The sequence below is a fragment of the Bufo gargarizans genome, chromosome 10, assembly GCF_014858855.1.
Source record: "Bufo gargarizans isolate SCDJY-AF-19 chromosome 10, ASM1485885v1, whole genome shotgun sequence".
Lineage (NCBI taxonomy): Eukaryota > Metazoa > Chordata > Amphibia > Anura > Bufonidae > Bufo > Bufo gargarizans.
Genome location: NC_058089.1, coordinates 94,748,494 through 94,760,501, shown reverse-complemented (window position 1 = coordinate 94,760,501; position 12,008 = coordinate 94,748,494). Strand labels below are relative to the sequence as shown.

General features: G+C 42.0%; 1 protein-coding gene across 1 annotated transcript in view; it reads right to left on the bottom strand.

The window, feature by feature from the left end:
- Positions 1-1,115, bottom strand: part of TPPP3 (tubulin polymerization promoting protein family member 3) — a 33,659-nt gene extending 32,544 nt beyond the window's left edge. The window contains exon 1 of the mRNA XM_044270753.1: positions 834-1,115. The gene's annotated coding sequence lies outside the window, so the exon portion shown is untranslated. The remainder of the gene's footprint in view (positions 1-833) is intronic.
- Positions 1,116-12,008: the final 10,893 nt, after the last annotated feature.

Genomic DNA, 12,008 nt, shown 5'->3' with positions numbered 1-12,008 from the left:
CTATCTATACCTCTATGAAATATCTATCTATGAATTATCTATATATCAATTATCTCTATTGATCTTTCTATTAATCTATGAATTATTAATCCAATAACTATCTATCTATCTATCTATCTATCTATCGTCTATTTATCCATCAATGTATGAATTCTCTATCTATCTATCTATCTATCTATCTATCTATATCCATCATCCATCTACTGACTATACACAAGTGCAAACATACATAAAATCACTAGACGCAGCACTGAACGTGTCATTTAACTCTTTGCATATCACAATAAGATAAAATAACGCGCTACCTTTACTAGATGAGGAAACCTAAATCACAAATGACAAACCCAGCTCTGCTGCATCTGCACATACGCATAAAGTTGAGCCCATCGATGCACTGATGAGAGCACGCAGCACCATGCACAAAAACCAAATAAACCTTACAAATCCCTATAAAACGACACAAATTGTAAGAAAAGGGTCATCAGGGGCGGTGAGAGGGCCTGGCAGTCCTTTCCCAGGGACAGATGTATGCCCGGTAGCTCAGATAAAAATACCGGAGAGGGGGCGATGTTTATAGCCCAGCATGCCGGAGCAGCGTGCATGGCTATATTCAGCAGAATACACTGCAGTGCTGAATCCAGGGAGGATGGCATGCCAGGCAGGTTTATTGCAGGAGTGAAATGAACTGATTCCTTGCATTCTATTCTTTTTTTCACAATGCACCTGCAGCCAGGGATCAGGGAGGAAAACGAATTGCATTTGTTTAGTGTCAATACTGGGTTTTTATTAGGGAAGGGAAGGGGTCTGTGTTGGGTGACAGGCAGAGTGCTTACCTCCTGCTTCCCTGTGCTCTGCTCCTCCGCCCGGCCCTGTAGAATGAAATGCTGCTGTAAGGACTGTGGGGCTATTATCTGCTGTTTATTCCTGTATCCATAGAGACATCCTGTAAAACATCAAGGGAGTGTAATATAAATATAAGTGACCAAGGTCATTCACAGGCAATGTGCCCTCCTGGCTGCTGGAGATCCTCACTGCAAGTCCCTGGACGGGGATCTGCTCCAGAGGGTGTGTCAGAGCAAGACAAAGGCAGACAAGTAGTCAGAGACCTCCACTCATCAGCTGGCTAGCAGGTTCATCCCCGGGCTACTGACTGCGCTGCGCAGCCGTGACGTCACAGCAGGACTGCAATGAGTCTGTTTATTCCAGGTTTACCAGGGTGGGGTTTACAAATTGTAGATAGAGAGATAATGATATAGATAGATAGATAGATAGATAGATAGATAGATAATGATATAGATAGAGAGATAGATAGAGATAGATAGAGAGATAATGATATAGATAGATAGATAGATAGATAGATAGATAGATAGATAGATAGATAGAGAGATAATGATATAGATAGATAGATAGATAGATAGAGAGATAATGATATAGATAGATAGATAGATAGATAGATAGATAGATAGATAGATAATGAGATAGATAGATAGAGAGATAATGAGATAGATAAATAATAGATAGATATAGTCATGAGATATAACTAGATAGACATTAGATAGATAATAGATGATAGATAGATAGATAGATAGATATATATAGATAATGATAGATATATAATAGATAGTTATAGATAATAGATAGATATAGTCATGAGATATAACTAGATAGACATTAGATGATAGATAGTCATAAAATAGATCTAAATAGATAGACATTAGTTATACAGATCGTCATAATATAAAAATAAATAGATAGGCATGAGATGATAGGCAGGCAGAAACAATAGATAGATAGAAATTGACTGAACTCCACAGCACTTCCAAAATCAAACGTGTGTTTATTCACCACTCAATGGAACCTTTCTCAAGCAGTGATGATTGAGAAAGGTTCCATTGAGTGGACCAAAATGTCGCTGTCACTTGGTGAAAAAACACACGTTTTATTTTGGAAGTGCAGTGGAGTTCAGTCAATTTCTATCTATGGTTGGTGGATCGCCTCTACAGCCGCTGGCACTCCGTTTTTTTCTCTTCTTACTGCTGTGCTGCCTGCCTTTTTGCTTTTTTTGTTTATTAGATAGATAGATAGATAGATAGATAGATATTAGTAGATAGACCTGATAGATAGTCATAAGATACATATAAATAAACATGATAGATAGATGATAGACAGACACAGACAGAAAGACAGGAAGATAGATAATTAGGTAGATATGTAGATAGATAGATATAGATGTACATAAGGTAGACAGATAGATAGACAGACATGAGGAAGATAGATAAATACATTTGGAACGTCTTCAGACCCTTTCACTTTTTCACATTTTGTTATTTTGCTGCCTTCTGCTAAAATAAAATAAAAAAAAGTTTCCCCGAATCAATCTGCACTCATTACTCTATAATAAGTTAAAACTAAATTTTATGATTTTTTTAGTTTATTAAAAAGAAAAAAATATGGACATAAATATTCGGACGCTTTGCTATGACACTTGACATTTAGCTCTGGGGGCCTTCCATTTCTCTTAATCATCTTTGAGATGTTTCTACACCTTGACTGGAGTCACCTGTGGTAATTTCAGTTGATTGGACATAATTTGGAAAGGCACAGCCCTGTCTATATAAGGCCTCACAACTGACAATGCATATCAGAGCAAAAACCAAGCCATAGGGAGGAAAGACCTGCCTGTAGAGCCTAGAGACAGGATTGTGTGGAGGCTCAGATCAGGAGAAGGGGACAAAAACATTTCTTCTGCACTCAAAGTTCCCAAGAGCACACTGGTCAACATAATTCTTATACGGAGGAAGTTTGGAACAACCAGGACTCTTCCCAGAGCTGGCCACCCCAACAAGGGGAGGGGGGCCTTGGTAAGAAAGGTGACTAATAACCCAATGGTCGCTCTGGATGAGGTCCAAAGATCTTGTGTGAAGATGGGAGAAGGTCAACCATCATTGCAATACTCCACCAATCTAGGCTATGGCAGAGTGGCCAAAAAGAAGACACATGAAAGTCCACCTAGAGTTTGCAAAAAGCACCTAAAGGACTCTCAGACTGTGATAAACAAATGTTCTCATGTCCAAGAATGTTTAGTATATCCTTCTAAAAGTGGTCTTCTCAGTGTCTACCACAAGGGGCTCAGTTATGGCAGACTGAAGCCATCTTTGTAATACAGCTAAATGGCTGCTATGTCATTCTACATTTTCCTTGCAGTGGCACCTGTCAAGATCAGCAGATTGCCCCAGAGTCCTCATATTGAAAGGGGATATCTCTGATGAAACAGCCACATTCATTCCTTATGGAAGGAAGCTGGAGTAGACTTAGACTGGCGGTGGATGTGCCGGAGTTATGTAGAGGCCAGCGCATGGGTTATTAGAACCGGCATCTACAACGACGGTCTTAATAAATGACCGCCTATGTCTATAAGCAATTTGGGACATCTGTTTTTCTAAAATCTGTGCCTTACATCTATAATGAAACCTCATACACAAGAAGTTCTAATATCCTTAAAAGGTTTTTCCAGGCTCCTGATACTGATATCTGTTTGGTGAAGGTCCAACACCCCACCCCCACCGATCAGCCGTTCTCTTCATCCTCCGGCACTAGAATTAGCGCTATCAGTGCTACAGGAAGAACAGCTCCGGTCAAAGTGGCTGTGCTCAACTACTATGGAAGTGAACAGGCTCTGTGCTGCAGTTACCCTGCATGGCCACTACACTTTGAACGGAGCTGTTTCCTCCTGAAGCACTGATAGCGCTAATTCTAGTGTAGGAGGCTGCAATAGCTGATCGGTGGGGGTGCTGGGTATCAGACACTCACCAATCAGACACTAAAGGGGTGTCTCACTTCAGCAAATAGAATTTATTATCTAGAGAAAGTTAATACAAGGCACTTACTAATGTATTGTGATTCTCCATATTGCTTCCTTTGCTGGCTAGACTCATTTTTCTATCACATTATACACTGGTCGTTTCCATGGTTATGACCACCCTGCAATCCAGCATTGGTGGTCTTGCTTGCACACTATAGGAAAGAGCGCCGGCCTATGTGCACTCCCATGGTCCCGGCCACCATAAAAGGTCAGCGCTTTTTCCTATAGTGGGCAAGCACGGACACCGATGCTGGATTACAGAGGTCGTAACTATGGAAACAACCATAGGAACCATAGGAATTGCCAGCAAAGGAGGCAATTCCACTTGCGGAAGTGAGAAAACCCCTTTAATGACCTTTCCTCGGTTCACTGCCTGACCCTGTCAAAGCAGCAAGGGAGGGGCTGGCCACAGAAAAGAACGGAGGTTGGGTGCAACAAGAGCAATGGGGATGCTCTCATTGCACCAAAAGCTTAATTTGCATATTAAGAGAAGGCATCATACCTCGGGAGCAGAGCTTTAAATCAACAAAAGGAAAAACAGCGTTTTCATCAGGCAAACCACAGCTATGTGTCTATGCAGACAGCTGGTGACAAATTATCTTTAAATCATTGCAACCCTTCCGGTATTACTGTATTAACCCCCCTTTGATGTTTTAGTTATTTTTAATATTCTGTAATACTTTTTATGAAGTGGAAGCAACAACCAGGGAGATTTCAGGTCATTCAAGCTGAAAACAAAGTTAACATAGTTCAAGTACTAGTCATTTGTCATCTTAATACCTATGTATTTCCAGCAATTGAAGAAACATGTGTCATTTATCACTGATTAGTACAAGAATGAAGCTTTTAAGTGTTGCAGCACTTCACACGGGCTGGATGTCCTGTTAAATGTGCATTTCCGATAAATATAAAACAGAATTCCAGATGATAGAAATCCCATTATGTTGTCAGTAAAATCTTTTGATATTCTATTCAGCCATGTGTGCATTGCATTGATAGACATCCACTAATGGCAGCCATTTCAGTGACTGTAGGGTTTGTATCCTGCTTTCTACAGTCACTGAATGTTCTAGCATAGAGTTCCCCAACCTTTTCTGTGCCACGGACCCATTTCATGCAAAAGGATTTTCCTTTTTTTCCCAGTCCTGCGTAGATCGCCATCATGACGTATCCTAACCACAACTTCTTTCTGCATAATTAAATAATTAATGCTTCCCTATATACCCCTAATTACTAATCATCTCCATTTAGGCCCCAGTAGATATAATGTCTTCCCCCAGTAGTGCCCTTTGTACATATAACTCCCCCCAGTAGTGTCCTCTTCACATATAATGCCCCCTTAATATATAATGCCCCCCAGTAGTGCCCTCTTCACAAATAATGCGCCCTGCAGTGCCTCTTCACATATAATGCCCCCCAGTAGTGCCCTCTTCACATATAATGCGCCCTGCAGTGCCTCTTCACATATAATGCCCCCCAGTAGTGCCCTCTTCACATATAATGCCCCCAGCAGTGCCTCTTCACATATAATGCCCCCTAGTAGTGCCCTCCTCATATAGCATGCTCCCAGCAGTGCCTTTTTACATATAATGCCCCCAGTAGTGCCCTCTTTACATATATTCCTTCCCAGTAGTGTCCTCTTCACATAATGCCCCCCATTAGTGCCCTCTTCACATATAATGCCCCCAGCAGTGCCTCTTCACATATAATGCCCCCTAGTAGTGCCCTCCTCATATATCATGTTCCCAGCAGTGCCTTTTTACATATAATGCCCCCAGTAGTGCCCTCTTTACATATATTGCTCCCCAGTAGTGTCATCTTCACATATAATGCCCCCCAGTAGTGCCCTCTTCACATATAATGCCCCCCAGTAGTGGCCTTTCCACATTCATTTCTCCTAGTATTGCCCTCTTTACATAAAGTGCCCCTAGTTGTGGCCTCTTTAAACATAGCCCCCCCCCCCCAGTAGTAGTCTCTTTAAATATGATGTCAGTAGAAGTAATGTATGCTAATTTACATATATTGTTATCTACAAAAGCACAGCAGCATTGGCTGGACTACTACTCATGCATACTACGAGGTCTCCCAAATGAGAAAGAGCACCACCGAAACCCCTACAAACCTCTCAGCTATCTAGGCCAATTTTATCTTGAGATCAGTTTTCTTTTCCTTTTGGAAGGACAACTGACTTGTACATCTTTTTTCCTCTCCTTTTGATTCGGATGGAATCAATTCATACACAAATCAAATTTACTCATCTCTAGTATAAACTCATCTGATGACTATATGTCCATTGAGATAATATCGGTCAGCCTTTGTAAGTGCATTATATGTTACTATTACCTCCTTTTTCTATCAGATTATTCTGGTAGCAGATCTGCATGATAACATTAGACGTTCTCACAATGTGGATTGTTTAGGACGCTCAATGACTAATCCGTGATCACAGTGGTAAACAGAAGTAGAATAAAAGAATATACAGGAAAGGCCTTGACGGAGCTGGTACCATTCATGTACCATGCAATGACGTTATTGTCACTTCTAGAACAATGCCTATGAACAAATCCGATGTCTGTCTATTCATCCTCTACTTATGACATACAGCCTGCTTGGTGTGATCCTGCTGTCATGATTCTGCCTGTCAATGGAGCTCTTCATTGTCTTGGCAAAGCAGAGGCTCTCCACCCATTGCTTGCTCAAGAATGATGTTACTTTTTGTATTAATTAAACCTCTAATAGCATTAATGTGACCCGCGGATATTTACTGTACAAGGGAAAAAAACATCTCAGACCCTCCTTCAGGCTCCAATCCATGCCTTCACACTAGACCAGAGAGGCTACTGCCTACCTGTTGTCTCCTTCATTGACCTCAAATAGAAAGGTATTGGGATGGGACCTTCACTTGTTATAATGTTGTGGTCCCTGTAGAAAGGGACATCATGATATATTTTTGGGCTTCCTGTATGATAACTGAATTAGTACTTACAGGGGTTGGGTGGGTTTCAGAAGCCCTTTCCTCTTGGGCAGACCTGCGAAATGAAGGCTCCCTGCGCTCCCAAGTAAACCTCCATTTTTACCCTGCTGCAGCCAATTGCTGGCTGCAGAGGTGACCTGCTCTGCTTGCATCATGTCAAATGGTCATGTGACACAAGGGGAGCAGGTCACGGAATCAAAAGGTTTATATCCTTGGAACGCAGCAGAGCCGAAGTGAGGAGAGAAGGAGCGGGGACCCAGTGGCAGGGAGCAGGCAAGTATGCTTCCCAAAGTTGCACAACCCCTTTAATATCATTATGGGAACCTGTCATACTAGAGACACTGTGATGAATTTGGTGCTTCTTTACACTATTTGGTCTAACTTTTGCTAATAAAATGTTAGATAGAATTAGCAAATATTAGACAGGATTAGCATCTACCACTGTTTCTGCAAAATAATATTTTCTGGCATTACTTCTTACTTTACCCTGATCCCCTGTGCGCTGTTGGCAGCCATTTCCCAACATGGTATGCTGTCATACATCGTACAAATAACATCACATATCCATATGCCCCTATTCACGCTTTATTTTTATTTTTTTGCTGTATAGAATAGCAAAGATGGAAGACCATACTATTATATACAGGTAGACCAAGTAAAAAACACATACCACATGTATTTGCAACGTATGTCACTGTTTGCCTCTATAGTGACATAAATACCAGCTTTCCATCGGAGGCACAGGTTGAGAAAATCTCCCAGCATTGGACTGGGAGTTAAATTCAGCCCAGGCATTTTAAACATACAGGCAAATATGTTTGTGGGCCCCCACCCCACCTCAGTGATAATGGCATGTTTGTATGGACGTTACATTCTGCACTACAAAAAATACAGGAGAATACAGCACTACATGCCACTTATATCCAGTCATGTCTCCTATGATGTAGATGTTCTCTTTCCTCATCTTCTCCTTTGGAGGCAGACCCCTATGATGACCTCTTCGAGCCACGTCTCTTCTTTGCAGAGCTTACCACACAGAACATCTTAGATTTCTCACTTTTCCACCATACCCTCCTCCTGGTGCCCGAACAGTGTTATCCTACTGCTACCCCTAATACTGTGCCCACTGTGCTCCCCAATACTCGCAAACACACTGCAGAAAGAACAGTACCATACAGATAGTCCCCCCTATACTAATAGTGCTCCCAGAGTACCCTTATTCCCTACAGTGATAATGCTCCCTGAAGCTGCCCATTAGTAGTGGTTCTCTTCCTATTGTTCCCAATAATAATAATCATTCCCCCAAAGAGCCCTTGATAGCAATGCTCCACAGTGCCCTCAGTAGTGAAAAAGTTCCCCAAAGTACCCCCAGTAGCAATAAGACCCCCTAAAGTTTGTTCAGTGGTAATAAGGCCCCTAAAGTGCCGATGTAGTAATAAGGCCCCCTAAAGTGTCCCCAGTAGAAATAAGGCCCCCTAAAGTGTCCCCAGTAGTAATAAGGCCCCCTAAAGTGTCCCCAGTTGTAATAAGGCACCAGAAAGTGTCCCCAATAGTACCCCCTATAGTGCTCCCAATAGTTATAATTTCCGTTATAGTGCCCACATAGTTATAATGCCTTCTGTATTGTCCTCAGTAGCTACAATGTCTCCCTATATTGCTCCTGGTAGTTATAATGTCCACCTGTCGTGCCCCAAGTAGTTATCCCCCCCCCCCCTTTAAGATTTATGGTGGTCACAAGCCTTGAGTGCCAGGATATCTGATACACCCCCTTCTATGACCACACAAGACAGCTCTAGTAGCAAGGTCTATTGACAGGGCCTCTTGTGTGATGCACATTTCTTCCTAGCCCCAGATATCTAAAGCAGTAATTATGGCTTCCACTTCCACAGAGTTTAAAACATTAATATTCAATGATTGTTCTTTTAACAGGAACTCTACTTTCATTATTTTATAAAAATTGATAAATAGAAGGTACGAGGGGGGTGAGCTATGACTTATATGCTCTCAAACATCCTTCTCCCTTCTCCAGTGTCAGGATGGTGCCAGTTTGGCCTTGAGCTAAAGAGTTGAGTAATCTCAGACAGTTTGGTTGCTAGGAATACACTGTCTAACATTTGTTGTCAGGCAACTAATCTTCTGTGGAAACAGAAGTGACAAAGATGGTGGGCTGCAGTCCAACCAATCAATTATATCTATTTCGTACTGCTTTAATTATCAGATTTTGGGCCCTCCCGTGGCCACCATATTATGAGGCAACTATTATTTACGTAGGGATTGTCCAAATGGCATGCAAGACTACCTTCACTTCGAAGTATAAATTCTTGCTCTGAATCTTCAATGCCTTGGGCCCAGGTTTGCCCAGTATAACTACTTGGGGCACGACAAGCGGACATTGTAACTACCAGGAGCAACTAAGGGAGACATTATAGCTACTGAAGACAATACAGAAGGCATTATAACTGTGTGGGCACTATAACAGAAATTTGGATGCAGAAGTCACAATTTATTCATAAAGTCACTTAGACTACATTTACTCGAGTGAAAAGCATCTGTGTGACCGTTTTAATGGCCGTCACATGGCCGTTTTTAGAACTATAGGGATATTCACATGGCTGTTTTTTTTTTTTAACAGCCAGTGAATAGTGGCCCTCAGAAAATAGGATATGTCCTATTTTTGGCTGTTTTCATGGCCAGATAGACCCCATAGACATCAATGGGACAGTTTGTAACGACCATTCTGTTAATGGTTGTTACAAAACGGGTACACTGTGAAAAAAGGGCCTTTCAGGGGTTTAAAATAATAATAATAATAATACCTTACATGCACCGTAACACTTGCTCCTCACTGGAGGCAGCAGGACCCGATGCTCCACATGGTCATGCTAGGAGCGCAGGTCCTCCTGTGAGGAACAAGTAGTCCGGTGCGTGCAAGTGGTTGAGGTGAGTATTTTTTTTGGTTGGCACTGTACTGGGGGCCACAAAGAGGAGCATTAACTATACTGGAGGCCAATTAGAGGAGCATTAACTAAACTAAGGGCACTAAGAGGAGCATTATATATACCTTGGCCACTAAGAGGGGCATTATTCATACTGGGATGCACTAAGAGGGGCATATGATTTTCAGAGGGTACTATGGGGCCATTTCGCATCAGTGTGTGCATCCATTTTCTCGGCGATGTATCTGTTTTTAATGGCCGTTAAAAACAGATACATCACCGAGAAAATGGATGCACACATTGATAGGAAATGGCCATGAAAAACTGAAAGTGTGCCCATTTTTAATGACCATTTTTTTTCACTTTCGTGTCAATGTAGCCTAAAACTAAGAACACTAAAATAAACGGAAGCTATAGCATATTGTTATGGAAATGTTGGTCTTTTAAACTTGCAGAGTCATCTGGCTTTTATCAGTAGGGACATTATTTCCTCTGGAAGTGGTATCAAATAAACATAGGACCACAGGAACCTGCTTGCATTTCCAATTGGCAATATTTCAAAAAAACTTTTTGAATTTTTTTCCTTCTATATCCAAGAGATAGGGGTCATGAATTTTACATGTTTTACATTATAATAATATACAAACCACAGTCAGGTGCAATGGTGTATTGAGTTGTTTGTCGTTGAGGTCTGCTCTAGAGTCTTCTTCTAGATGGGCAAAACATAAGACCACAAAAACCTGGTTGGATTTCCAATTGGCAATAATTAAAAATATATATTTTCTGTCACTGTCCATGAGATAGGGGCGATGCAACTTAAACGTTTTACAATATGATGTTATACATACCGTAATCAAGGGTGATAGAAGTTTGTGTTATTTGTTTGTCATAGAGGTCTACTCTAGAGATTTCTTCTATATGGTCAAAACATAGGACCACAGAAACCTGACTGCATTTCCAGTCGTCAATATGCATCAGATAGGGGCCACCTATTTGGAGGTTTTACCTTATAGTGATATATTGTACATACTGTAATCAGGGGTGAGTTTAAAGTTATTCATTTGTCATTCATCGTTGAGGTCTACTCTAGATTATTTTTCTAGATGGGCAAGCAGTTTCCTTTCTCCCTGAGGAAAAGGTCTACAACACAGAGAACAAAATTTTTATGGGAAAATGCCTTACCCATCACCATCTAGCTTTACACATTAGAAAAGTAGGCCAAATCCATGGACTTTGGCGGAATCAGCCAACCATCTAATGTGTAAGCTCTTGTGAGCAGGGCCTTCATGCCGGTTTGAATTATTGATTTGTTTGTAACTCTGTAATTTCTGATTTTGTTTGTACATGTACCCTTCTTATTGTAAAGTGCTGTGGAACATGTTGGCACTGCATCAATAAAGATTATTACTGTATTATGGGGGTGTTTAAAAGAAATGGATATGGCATGTTAAACTTCATCGTACAGAACCAGTTTTTGTGAGGAGAGGGAATGTAACAGCGGCGATCCCGGCCGTCGTGTTAAGCGGTGATCTGCTGCCAGTGTTTCCTTTCAGTCCTGGCCACAGCATGCTTGCTGCTTGTTTCCTGCAGCATTTCCTTAAAGGGGTTCTGCACTTTGTTTTAACTGATGATCTATCCTCCAACACCCGGGACCCCCGCCGATCAGGTGTTTGAGAAGGCAGCGGCGCTCCAGCAGCGCCTCGGCCTTCTCACTGTTTAGCGCTGGCCGAGTGACGTCACGACTAGTATCAACTAGCATGGGCGGGGCTAAGCTCTGCTCACTTGAATGGAGCTTAGCCCCGCCCACGCTAGTTGATACTACTCGTGACATCACTGGGCTGACGCTAAACAGTGAGAAGTCCATGGCGCTGCTGGAGCGCCGCTGCCTTCTCAAACAGCTAATCGGCGGGGATCCCTGGTGTCGGACCCCCGCCGATCAGATGCTGATGATCTATCCAGAGGATAGATCATCAGTTAAAACAAAGTGCAGAACCCCTTTAAGGGCCGGCGCGCGTCACTTCCTGTGTTTTATGGGTTGGATCATGTGACCTTGCCAACCAATCCTAGCCCTCCTGCACATATATAAGTGGCTCAGCCCCCTTTTCCCAGATGCCTTAGTGTTAAGGTCCTTGTGTACTTCTAAGGTTCCTGATATCCGCTTGTGTTCCTGTGTTCCTTACTCGTACTTGTATTCCTGGACTCTGCTACCTGTTTGATCCCTGCCTGCTTGCCTTGA